The sequence below is a fragment of the Pituophis catenifer genome, unplaced genomic scaffold, assembly GCF_029215685.1.
Source record: "Pituophis catenifer annectens isolate HBS135680 unplaced genomic scaffold, rPitCat1.0.hap2 SCAF_1, whole genome shotgun sequence".
NCBI classification, from domain to species: domain Eukaryota; kingdom Metazoa; phylum Chordata; class Lepidosauria; order Squamata; family Colubridae; genus Pituophis; species Pituophis catenifer.
In genome coordinates, this window is record NW_027256881.1 from 331,145,773 (window position 1) to 331,158,985 (window position 13,213).

The following is a 13,213-nucleotide window of genomic DNA, read 5'->3' on the forward strand; positions in this document are numbered from 1 at the left end:
TTAATTGGAATCCGCTCCTGGGATTTTGTGCTTGTGATGAAAAAAATGAAACTGATTTTGGTTTTGCTGATTAGATAGGTTCATTGTTATAGAAATGGCTAGTACATATTATTGTATAAAAGTAAAAAGTAGAAGTTGTAATGTTATTATCTTCTACTGTGCTAAAAAGAGTAAGAAGTCAATGCCTTTTTCTTTTTCCCTTTCTACCCCACTTTCCCTTTTTCCCTCTCTCCTAGTTTCCCATTATTTTCATTCTCCTTTGTATTTATATTCTGATAAACTAATAAAAATTTTGATACTAAAAAGATAGTAGAAAGGAAGCCATGGGAGGGGGAAGATCTCAATAAAAACTCAGAAAGTCTTAGAAATACAGTTGTGCAAAAATGAAAGGACAGAGAAGTCCAAGTATAAGTAAGTACTCTGTACTTTTAATGATGGTTCAAAGTTACAACAGAAGTGAAAAAGGTGACGTAAGGCCATTTTTCACACAACTGTTGCAGTATCCCCCATGGTTACATGATCAGAATTCAGATGTCTGGCAACTGGTTCACATTTTTGACGGCTGCAGTGTCCCAGGGGTCATGTGATCACCTTCTGCGACCTTCTGACGAACAAAATCAATGGGGGAAGCCAGGTTCACTTAGCAACGGTGTTACTAACTTAACTGTAGTGATTCACTTAACAACTGGGGCAAGGAAGGTCGGCAAAACTCACTTAACTGGCTCATTCAGCAATAGAAATGTTGGGCTTGTGGCAGTGGTGAAATCCAAATTTTTTTACCATTGGTTCTGTGGGCGTGGCTTGGTGGGCGTGGTGTGGCTTGGTGGGCATGGCAGGGGAAGGATACTGCAAAAGCTCCATTCCCACCCCACTCCAGGGGAAGGATACTGCAAAGACCACCCCAACGATGCCCTTGAAGTGATGTCCCGGTGCCTGGAGGCAGTGCGGGTCTGGATGGGGAGGAACAGGCTCCGACTCAATCCCTCCAAGACTGAGTGGCTGTGGCTGCCGGCGTCCCGATATAGTCAGCTGGTGCCATCGCTGACTATTGGGGGCGAGACATTGGCCCCCACGGAGAGGGCGCGTAACTTGGGTGTCCTCCTGGACGCACGGCTGTCCTTAGAAGAGCATTTGACGGCCGTGGCCAGGGGGGCTTTCTATCAGGTTCGCCTGATACGCCAGTTGCGCCCCTTTCTGGATCGGGACTCCCTATGCACGGTCACTCATGCCCTCGTTACTTCCCGCCTTGACTACTGTAATGCTCTCTACATGGGGCTCCCCTTGAGGAGCACTCGGAGGCTCCAACTGGTGCAGAATGCGGCCGCGCGGGTACTTATGGGGGCGGCATGGCGCTCCCACGTGACACCTCTCCTGCGCGAGCTGCATTGGCTTCCAGTGGTCTTCCGAGTGCGCTTCAAGGTGTTGGTTCTCATCTTCAAAGCGCTCCATGGCTTAGGACCCAGTTATTTACGAGACCACCTTCTGCCTCCGATAACCTCCCACCGGCCAACACGCTCCCACAGAGAGGGTCTCCTCAGGGTGCCGTCTGTCAGGCAATGTCGGCTGGCGACCCCCCGGGGAAGAGCCTTCTCTGTGGGGGCACCCGCCCTCTGGAATGAGCTGCCCCCAGGGATACGACTAATCCTGGACCTCCGGACCTTCCGCCGGGCCCTGAAGACTTTTTTATTTCAGCAAGCCGGGCTGGGTTAAAAAAAAAAAATTTTTAATTGGTGAATTTTATGGGTAACGGGGTTTTAAATTGGAGAAGCCTAAGATAATTTAATTTTGTTTTAATGTATTTTAATATTTGTATTGTGTGTTTTTAATTTTGGCTGTTCACCGCCCCGAGTCCTTCGGGAGAGGGGGCGGTATAAAAATTTAATAAATAAAAAATAAAAAATAAAAATCCCCATTCCTACCCCACTCCAGGAGGATACTGCAAAATCCCCATTCCCTCCCCACTCCCAGGGGAAGGATACTGCAAAATCTCCATTCCCACCCCACTCCAGGGGAAGGATACTGCAAAATCCCCATTCCCTCCCCACTCCCGGGGGAAGGATATTGCAAAATCTTCATCCCCACCCTACTCTGGGACCAGCCAGAGGTGGTATTTGCCGGTTCTCTGAACTGCTCAAAATTTCCGCTACCAGTTCTCCAGAACCTGTCAGAACCTGCTGAATTTCACCCCTGGCTTGTGGTAGTAAGTCAAGGGCTACCTGTATAGCCACCTTAGGTGCCAGAAACCTCTCCCCAGGTATATTAAACAGCCAGGAAAACCTAGATAAGAAACATTGCTCTGAGCTAACCAGGAGATTCTTTGATCCCAAGTCATGTTTCTCAGAACAAGCAATCCCTGTTGTTAGGCCAGGGGGTGAGCAGCTCTTCGCTTCACAAAGCACACTAACAAAAGTCCAGAAGATGGGGAATAAAAGCAGCCAGATGTGCATATAGTGGCCAGAGACCTAGACCAGTTTTATTCTCAAGTGAATCTCTGAAAACAAGGATAGAATTTCTCAATTGCAATGCAAATCCATCTCAATTCCCAGCCTGACATTTATGAACAAGAGAAGTTTTACCTCCCTTCCATCTCCCTTTTAAGCTGGATATCTCAAGTTTTCTTGCTCCCAGTTCTCAGTATTTCTTGCAGGCTAGAAAATGTACGACAATGGATTTATTTAGGACATTTTTTAAAAAAAGTGGCTGGAGAGACTTGGAGCAAGCCGCAGAGAAGGGCATTAGAAGTTCACACTGTACTGGGAACAGAAGCCTGGAATTCATCTCTCTTCCACTCTCCCCTCTTTCAACCAATAGCTCTCTCTCGCACGCTCTCTTTCTGTGTGTGTGTGTGTGTGTGTGTGTGTCTCACACACACACAAACATGCACATTTGTAAAATTTGAACCAAGTCCAGGGAAGAAATTGAAGGCGGCGGCAAGAGGAACTTCTGCCCTATTGTGCCTTGGAAATCTCTATCCCAGGGAACGCTATCTCCCATCAGCCCTTCCCCCACGCCAACACATACAATCTCTGCTACTGCCTAAGTTAAACAGGCTGAGTGTTTGTGAGTGTGTGTATATGTTGTTAACTCCTGTCCAAGTACAACAATCTAGCATTCTCCCTAGAAAAATGTTCCATGGATAGAGAATGGGCTGGGAAAGAAATTGAGATAGATCAGGAAACAACAATTGGCAATAATAAGCAGGATGGTTAAACTTCCAGCTCTTGTGTCAGTATACCTTAAAGTGTCTCTCTTACATTAAAAAAACAGTAGACAGTGTTGCTTCCTTGTGAGTGTTTGAGCTTTCCAGGGACTATTCTGTTTGGCCATTGTCTAAAGCAGCGGTCACCAACTGGTGGTCCGTGGACCACTGTTGGTCCGCGAGAAAATTTTGGTCGTCTGCAGAAAAATTATTTGCATTTTTTATATTGCACTAAATCAAGGGTCCTCAGACTATTGCCCCTGGGCCGGGTACATGCAATGAACGTTTGTGCTGCTGCAGACAGTCTCCCCCTTCGGGATCTTTTTGTGCAGGTTGGAGGGGGCAGAAATTCCGATTTGGGGTCTGCTTCAGCCTCCTGGTGTGGGGCTTTGGGCGAAGGCTGGAGGGAAGCGCCGCTGGTGGGGAAGAGCCGGAGGGCCTTGTTCCAGTGGGACTGCCTCATGGCCTGGAACTGGCTGACCATCTCAGCCCGCTGAGCCTCCAGGCACCAGTACCTGGCCTTGCACTCCCGCAGGTCTTCCCTCTGCTTGGAAAACCTCTGCTTGTAGTCCTCAGTGAGGTGCTTCTGCTGAGCCTCCTTCTCGGTCAGATCCAATTTGAACTGAGCCAGCTGTTTTGCCAACTCTTTCTCATGGTGGCTGCTTAGCTCCAACAACTGCTTCCTGTTGGGGCCCTAAGGAGCCTGGGTGGGGAGGCGAGGAGTTGGCTACGCCCACCCAGTCACATGACCACCTAGCCATGCCCACCCAGCCGGTCATTAGGCAGATCATATTAGTGGTCCGCGGGATTTAAAATTATGAATTTAGTGGTCCCTGAGGTCCGAAAGGTTGCCTTATCTATCATGGTTGAGCAGATTAGTTCTTGGATGGTAGATGATTCCAAATATATGCTAACATTGAAGGTAAAAAAACAACAACAGAGAAAAACATGGCAAACTAATGCCATACCATCATCTAGAAAAAACAACTATCAACAGGCCTTTTAATGTGATCTGACAAGATCCATTCCATGTTCTTAATATATGTGGCTTTGAATGGATTGGCTTTGGTTAAATGGACAGCCTCCAAACCTGACTAAAAATGCAGCACCTTGGTGATTTACTTAGTAGATAAAGGTTCCCCTCGCACATATGTGCTAGTCGTTCCCGACTCTAGGGGGCCGTGATCATCTCCGCTTCAAAGCCGAAGAGCCAGCGCTGCCCAAAGACGTCTCCGTGGTCATGTGGCTGGCATGACTAAACGCCAAAGGCGCATGGAACGCTGTTACCTTCCCACCAATGGTGGTCCCTATTTTTCTACTTGCATTTTTTATATGCTTTCAAACTGCTAGGTTGGCAGAAGCTGGGACAAGTAACGGGAGCTCATCCCCTTATGCGGCATTAGGGATTCGAACCGCTGAACTGCCGACCTTTTGATTGACAAGCTCAGCGTCTTAGCCACTGAGCCACCGCATACCAGAATAGAAAAGATAGACTTATTTTGCAAAGGAGAGACCAAAACAAGCTAATAGATCTTATATAAGCTTGCAAGTTTTCTTCTTATGTCTCTCTCTTGAGAGCAGACCTGGAAAGATCCCAATTGCTCATATCCACCATATCTGGTTGATTGTTCCTATCCTTGTGATTCTGGATAGAAATCCACGATTCTTGGACAACTTGCAGCCTCTTGAACTAAGCCCTTTCTCTGCTCATCCTTTGAAACCGTTTACTTTTGCCATCTCCATCAGTAATGGCATCTTTCCTCTAGATCAGGAGTGTCCCACCTTGGCAACTTTAAGACTTGTCGACTTCAATTCCCAGAATTCTCCAGCCAGCCACAAGTCTTAAAGTTGCCAAGGCTGGACACCTCTGCTATAGACCTCAAATGTCTCCAGGGGACTTTTTCTTTGAAATGTTAACATTCCAAAATCAAAAGGAGTCTAAAGACACCTTTTCAGATGAATATAACTAATTAAAACTCATAGGTTTCAGTGAGCTGCAGGTCACTTTATCAGATTCACCTTCGGCTTATGCCTTTCAATCAAGTCTGTTAGCCTGAAAAGGTGCTGTCAGATTCCTTCTGATTTTTTTGATATAATGGATGAACATGGCTTTTTTTTTTCCTGCAATATCTTTGACTATCCAAAAACTCCTGTGGCTTTACAATATCCTCCTCTGACCCTTCCAGAGCTCATGAAGTGGGCCTCACCCACCTCAGCATATTTAATAGTTCTACTTTAATTAAGTCCATATGGGTTGCATCTGAAATTGGCTCTTTGTTCACAGTTTCTAATTTAGTGCAGAATAATCACTGAAACCTGACATCCCTCACTCCCTAAAATAAACTTGGGGCCATTCCAAATTTTATACTCTCATTAGACATTCTAATATGCAGATGGGTAACCCAGAGGGCCCTCTGGATTCACAAGCACTCTTGCCTTGACCATGCTGGTTGGCACTGAAGACAACTGAAGCTCAAATTACTCCCATATAACACCCCTCCTGCGTGAGCTGCACTGGTTACCAGTGGTTCTCCGGGTCCGCTTCAAGGTGCTAGTCCTCACCTATAAGGCCCTTCATGACTTAGGTCCGGGATATTTGCATGACCTTCTCCTGCCTGCCTCTCACTGTCCTGTTCGCTCACATAGGGCTGCTCTCCTCAGGGTTCCGACAGCGAGCCAATGTCACCTTGCTGTGCCCAGGGGTAGGGCGTTCTCTGTGGGTGCTCCCACCCTCTGGAATGAATTACCTACTGAGCTCCGGACGGCTCCTGATCTCCGCTCCTTCCGTCGGGACTTGAAGACTTGGCTTTTCAAACAAATAGGCTGAGACTGATTCAGGGCTTTATTATTTACTACTATTTAATTATTTGGATTAAATTATGATTTTATTGTACTTGTTTCTTAACTTGTGTTCGCCGCCCTGAGTCCTTCGGGAGAATGGCGGCATATAAATACATGTAATAAATAAATAAATAAATCAACTAAGGGCATCAGGTTTTTTGTTCTACTGTCCAACGGCTTCATTTCTGCTCACCTTCCTCTTCAACTATCTCCTAAGAGCCACTTATTTTAACTTGCCAGGGATGGAATTACTGGTAGTCCTCAATTTACGACCACAATGGAACCCAAAATTTCTGTTGCTAAGTGGGACAGTTGTTAACTGAGTTTTGCCCCATTTTCTTGATACAGTTATTAATGAAGCACTGCAGTTGTTAAATTGGTAACACAGTTGTTAAGCGAATCTGACTTCCCCACTGACCTTGCTAGTCAGAAGGCTGCAAAAAGTGATCTTGTGACGCCTGGGAGGCTGCAACCATTATAAATATGGACCAGTTGTCAGGCATATGAATTTTCATCAAGTGACTATGGGGATGCTGCAAATGGTCGTAAGTATGAAAAACAGTCCTAAGTTACTTTTTTCAGTGCCATTGTTAAGTTCAAACAGTCACTAAACAAAAGGTTGAAAGTCAAGGACTACTTGTACTGTAAATACCTTTCAGGGCTACACTAATTTTAGAGAGAAGAGAGTGATGTTTCTTTTACACAGGCCCCTTCTGAAACATAGAGAAGGAACATGGTTCAGACGCCCGTCTTTGCAGGATGCAAAAAGGAGAGAAGAAACTGAAACTCCTGGGGGAAAAGCTCGCTTGAGCGAGCGACATTTTGGCTGTGCCAGATGCAGCCTGGAATGTGGGCAGCAGCTGCTGCTGTTCAGAATAAGCCTGCTCTGGGAGGCAGAGCCTTCTCCAACTTTTTACGACAGATGTGGCAGCTCATCCAGGATTTGTGCTGAAGGAAGCACCAGGTGCATGCAAGACACAAAAGGGGTACAGTCTTTTGCCTAGAGGGCTTAATTTTACCAGAGTCAGACGAATGTTGGATGGGTACAGCCTGTGGGAACAGGGAAGGTGGCCCTAGGAGCTTCAAGGAAGGCTCCTGAGGAAAATGGAGCTGTCTGAGGAGCTGAGAAGGGCTTTGTTGGCAGGTGAGTTTATGAAAACACAGGGAGCAGGAAGAGGCAGAAGAAGCAGGAAGAGGAGGAGCCCTAATCAGGGATTATAAAGGAATAAACTTTTAAAACTGAGGACTAAATTCTTGATGTGGACAATGCATGAACATTAGATAAAGGAAATCTCATTGTAGCTCCAGGAGGAAGGGCGGAAAATAAGATTAGACCGACTTTGAAAATCAGGTAGAAATGACAGATACAGCAGATAACCCTCTTGACCCTGGTATCTTTCACGAAAAGATTGACAATTGCAATCTCAGCACTAGCAGCAAGCTTAAGAAGGCTGGTCCAAATGAGGCGGCAACCAACTCGGGAGCAAAGGTTGCAACAGAGAACACCAGCATGGCCAAAAGAACCGAAATCAGATTGGAAAAAAGGCCCTGCAACACCACACCGCCATTTCTAAACACACACCACCACAATTTCTACACACAGCACCACAATTTCTACACAGTAAGGCAAAAGCCGCCTGCTAGGCCCCAAAACGTTTTAGCAACCAGGATCACCCAAAATAATTGGCTTGTGCCTGCAAAGCCTGGAAATATTTGCCTTTCCCTTTTTTTTTTTTTTTGTCTTGAACCATGGAAGACCCACCAAAAAGGCAACTCAAAAGACGCTTCTTACAACTTCACAAAGAGATGCTCTTGGCAAAATAAGTTCTGATTTTTTGTTTTTTTTTTTTAAAAAAGGAAAAGCAATGCATTATTCACGATGGTGGAATATTACCATCACCCCCCCTCTTTTTAAAAAAAAAAAAAAACCAAAAACTTGGAAATCCTGAGAGGGTGAAGGCGGCTGTTCCTGCCCCATCAGTCTTGGGTTCAAGAAGCAGATTCAAATTCTAGAGATCATCAGACTCCACTTAGTTGCTTCCTGCTCTCCCCACCACAAAAGCCACAGCATTCTGGGGGGGGCAGGAGTATGCAAAGCAAGGTCTCCCCCCAACTTCACTTCAATTGTCAGGTTTTCCTCCTCCCGCAAGCAATTTCCTCTTGCAAAAATGTTTTAAAATTTAATTGTACCTTCTGGGTTGGCGAGGGCATTACAGAACCAGCGCAAAGCTCAAGTACATTAAGAGGGACAGGAATGGCCAAGTCCCCCCTCCTTTTTTTCCACAGATGGGGAGCGGGAAGGAAGTAGCACAGGAAAAAAATAATAATAATAATTTGAGCAGAAATCCCCCCCCTCCACTCATCGCAGAGTCGTTCCCCCCCATCCCCCCAGTCTTCCTAGCGCCCATTTCCAAAAAATAAACCTTATTTTAGTTTTGTTTCCAAAGCTTATTTCCACCCCCGGGCACCCAGATAACAGAGTCGACGGCTGCAATACAGCACAGAGAATCGCCCCTTCTTTTTTCTCCCCCCCCCACTTCCATCGAATCTGCCCCCCACCCACCTCCGGCAACGACTGGAAATGGTGGATTTGCATGGCACAAATTTCGCACACACCCCCGGGAAGGATTTTTTTTTTTTTTTTGGCAATGCACCGAGGAGCTGGGAAAGACTGGCCGTCAATTCTCCCTGCATAAAAAGGGGGGACTCCCCTATATGGAACGGTCAAGTTAAACTCCCCCACCCCCTGCAACCCTTAAAACTTACCTTTTGCCCACGAAGCGCTCCCGTGCCTCCTCAAGCTCCCCCTCTTCGCTCCAGCCAGCTCTTGGCGCTGGGAACGCAGCTGCAACCCAGGGAAAGAGGGAAAACCGGGAAGGGCCGAGAGTTGACGACCAAACCCGAGAATAACCGAAGTCTCGCCTTCGGAGAGCGAGCGAGCGAGCGAGCGAGCGAGAGAGAGAGAGAGAGAGAGAGAGAGAGAGAGAGAAAACCACACGCCTGATCCGAACGCTATTGGCGGAAAGAAACGAGTCTGTGCCCGAGCGCGCCCGAAGACTGGGAAAAAAGACAAATTCGTCCTTTTGTCTGCAAAAGTTGGATTTTGCAAAGGAAACGCTTCCTTTCCCCGCGATAGATAGATAGATAGATAGATAGATAGATAGATAGATAGATAGATAGATAGATAGATAGATAGATAGATAAACACTCTCCGCGATACCAAAGCTTTCTTATCGTCTAATTCAGTGTTTCTCAACCTTGGAAGCTTGAAGATGGGTGGACTTCAACTCCCAGAATCCCCCAGCCAGCAGCGCTGGCTGGGGGACTCTGGGAGTTGAAGTCCACCCATCTTCAAGCTTCCAAGGTTGAGAAACACTGGTCTAATTGATAGGGGAGACCAAATCTTAAGTTTGTTCTCTTTATATTTTCTGTCAAGCATTTCCTGTCTTAGAAAGAACCGTAGAACTGGGGTGCTTCCGGGCAAGGCTTCTTTTTTAAAAAATAAAAATAAAATAAAAACTATGCAATCGTGGGAATAAGGTTTTTCTTAGCGCTGGGGTTCGAAGCAAGCTATTAACGCTTTTTAGATGGCTTAGCTGCCATTGAGCGAGGCTGGTCTTCCTTCCAGGGTTAATCACGCCAAGGGGGTGAGTGGTTTTCCCTGGCCGTGGGTGGAAGATGCGTGGAAACCGGGGGGAGGGAGTGGGGGGGCTAAAGCCAACCGAGCAATATTATTATATATCCCGAGTGTAAATCCTGCCTCTTCTTTTGTAAACTATGCAAAGCCAGCATTTGCTTGGTATAGAAAGAAGCAACCCGTGCTAGGATTTTGCCACTTCCAATAAGCAGGGGGGAGAAAAAAAAAACCCCATTATCTACCGGAAAATAAGGGTCGCCGTGATTTGTCGTTATTATTATTATTATTATTATTATTATTATTATTATTATTATTATTATTATTATTATTACCTCTACGCGGTGAAAGCTAAAAACGAGAGTCCCTAACCTAACAGGACCGAGGCGATTTGCGTAAATTCCGGAGAAAGCCGAAAACATCCGAATCGGAGTTGCTCGCGTTCACCGAAAGGGACACGAACATAATCGACGGGAGGCGGAAATGGGCGAAACCTCGAGCTGATGTATAACGCGGAACTGCTCTGCTTGCTATTACGTCATCTAAAGTCATTGAAATGCTCTGATGGAGGCGGGGGAGGAGACAGAATAATGTGTGGAAGCGGCTTTTTAATCTTTGCGAAGCTATTTTGCTTATCTATCATCTGCTAAATGCCAGCAAGCGTTCCCTTAACAGAGATGTATAATAAAGCAGGACAATCCAGATAAGGGCTGTGAAAATCTGAGCGGTCGCTAGATGGCAGCAAAGAAAGGCCTCTGGTAGCCCTCCCCAAATATGTATGTAGAGATTCTCGGTCATCCAAGTCAGGGTTGTCCCAAAAGGTGCTTTTTCAAGAGGCAACTGGACTTTCTTGTTTTTCTTTTGAAGACATTTTGCTTCTCATCCAAGAAGCTTCTTCAGCTCTGACAGGATAGTGGGGAATGGAAGGATTTATATTCCTTGCAGACAGCTGGTCATTTGCATCCTTTACAGCAGCGGTCACCAACTGGTGGTCCATGGACAACTGGTGGTCCATGAGAAAATTTTGGTGGTCCACAGAAAAATTATTTGCATTTTTTATATTGCACTAAATCAGGGGTCCTCAAACTACGGCCCCTGGGCCGGATACGTGCAATGAACGCTTGTGCTGCTGCAGAGAGACTTCCCCTTCGGGGTCTTTTTGTGCGGGTTGGAGGGAGCAGAAATTCCGACTTAGGGTCTACTTCAACCTCCTGGTACGGGACTTTGGGTGAAGGCTGGAGAGAAGCACCGCTGGTGGGGAAGAGCCGGAAGGCCTTGTTCCAGTGAGACTGCATTATGGCCTGGAACTGGCTGTCCATCTCAGCCTGCTGAGGCTTCAGGCACCGGTACCTGGCCTTGCACTCCCGCAGGTCTTCCCTCTGCTTGGAAAGCCTATGCTCATAGTCCTCAGTGAGGTGCTTCTGCTGAGCCTCCTTCTCCGTCAGATCCAATCTGAACTGAGCCAGCTGTTTTGCCAACTCTTTCTCGTGGTGGCTGCTTAGCTCCAACAACTGCTTCCTGTTGGGGCCCTAAGGAGCCCGGGCATGGAGGCGAGGAGTGGCTGGCAGAGGAGGGGTGAGTAGAGACTGGTGTGGCGCCCCTCGACATGAGTGACAAGTTGGCCACGCCCATTCAGTCACATGACCACTTAGCCCCAGCCGGTCAGTAGGCAGATCATATTAGTGGTCCATGGGATTTAAAAATATGAATTTAGTGGTCCCTGAGGTCCAAAAGATTGGGGACCCCAGCTTTAGAGGGTCATTGAAGCACTTGGAGGTGTATCTGTGTCCTGAGGGTCACCTGAGTATTGCTCCTGTTTCCTGTAGTCTGCAATTTTTTTCTTCTGGAAATCCATTGCTATTCCCACACCATTCAAAGAGTGTTCATCCCAAATTGTATAGCTAAACGTCTGTAGAGATTCTCAGTCATCCAGGTCATGGTTGTCCCAAAGGTGCATTTCAGAACTGGACTTTCTTGATTTTTCTTTTGAAGGGATTTTGCTTCTCATCCAAGAAGCTTGCTTCTTCAGACTCTCTTGACAGGATTCCATTGCCCACTATCCTGTCAGAGCTGAAAAAGCTTCATGGATGAGAAGCAAAACGTCTTCAAAAGAAAAACAAGAAAAAGAAAAAGCACCTTTGAGGGCCTCCCCAAATATATTTTAGACTAGAATATCTTGTACACTTTTTAAAAAAAACAAGATTTAAATTAATGTTTTTCAAACTTGGCAACGTTAAGATGTGTGGACTTCGTTTCAGAACTCATCAGCCAGCATGCTGACATGGTTTTATTTAGAAGAGAACGATGGTTATTTCAACTAACAAGCAATTTGAAACACTACAAGGTGGATTGGATGAAGCTCCTCCACATGAGAAGCAAAGTTCATCAACCCATTTTCAGTATCTTTGGAATAATTGTGACTGAAGAGAACGTCCGTGACATGTGCTGAATATCTTTACCTCAGCCTGAGTCATAAAACGATTAGTTCCCTCCTAGGTTAAACTGGGAAATTGAGCAAGCTGAAGCTGCATTTTTGTGGTTATCTCCAAGGCTGTTGAACTTACATTTGAATACCGTATATTAAAAATAGATACATCCATGTAATGTTCTTGGCAACCGTGTGGAAGATGTTCACACTGCCGCCTTCTGAGAGTTTTCAACTTAGAAGGGAATCGTGGCTGCACCTGCTTATAGGCCAAACTCAGCCAAAATTAATATTTGCTTTAAAAAGCCTACAGGATAAGCTTTAGGCATAGTCCTTGACATATGACCATCATTAGGATCAGAATTTTGGCTGCAAAGCAAGGCATTTAAGTGAGTCGCGCCCAATTTTGCAACTTTTCGCATGTCACAGTTAAGTAAATCACTGCAATTGTTAGCTGAATCATGCAATCTTTAACCTTATTGCAGGGGTGTCAAATGGCCTGCAGAGTGCTTAGATCTGGCCCGCCGGCCCGCCCTGGAAATAGCAATGGACCAGCCCTGTGGTGCCTCTGCCAGCAAAAACAGAGCTCGGGAGGACACACGTGAACTCCGTTTTTGGCCATGATGGCCTCCTACAGCCTCCCGGGCCGAGTTTTCACTGGCAGAGAGCTGCAGAAGGCCACCGCGGCCAAAAATGGAGCCTTGATGAGTGACGTTGAGCTGGCCAGGCCCCCCCCCCAAGGTCAAACACAACCATGATGCGGCCCTCAATGAAAACGAGTTTGATACCCCTGCCTTATTGCTTGTCAGACGCAGGCTTGAAAGGTTACAAATGGTGGTCATATGACCCTGGGATGCTGCAACTATTATAAATATGTACAGATTGTCAAGCACCCGAATTTTCATTATGTGACCATGGGGATGCTGTAACATAAGTGTGAGGATAAATTCTCTTTTCTCTTTGCTATTGTAACTTTGAAAGGTCACTAAAAAAATTGTTGCTAGTTGTGGACTATCTGTACTGATTACCACCGTTATGTCTCTTTTGCGCCAGTTTAAGCTCATTTATCTAAATCAGGGTGTCCAACTTTGACAACTTTAAGACTTGTGGAATT

The 13,213-nt window shown here is 46.1% G+C and overlaps 1 protein-coding gene across 2 annotated transcripts in view; it reads right to left on the minus strand.

The window, feature by feature from the left end:
- PIK3R2 (phosphoinositide-3-kinase regulatory subunit 2) overlaps nt 1-8,885 on the minus strand; it is a 40,325-nt gene extending 31,440 nt beyond the window's left edge. For both annotated transcript variants that reach the window (XM_070943388.1, XM_070943379.1), the window contains exon 1: nt 8,807-8,885. The gene's annotated coding sequence lies outside the window, so the exon portion shown is untranslated. The remainder of the gene's footprint in view (nt 1-8,806) is intronic.
- Between the last annotated feature and the right edge of the window lie 4,328 nt (nt 8,886-13,213).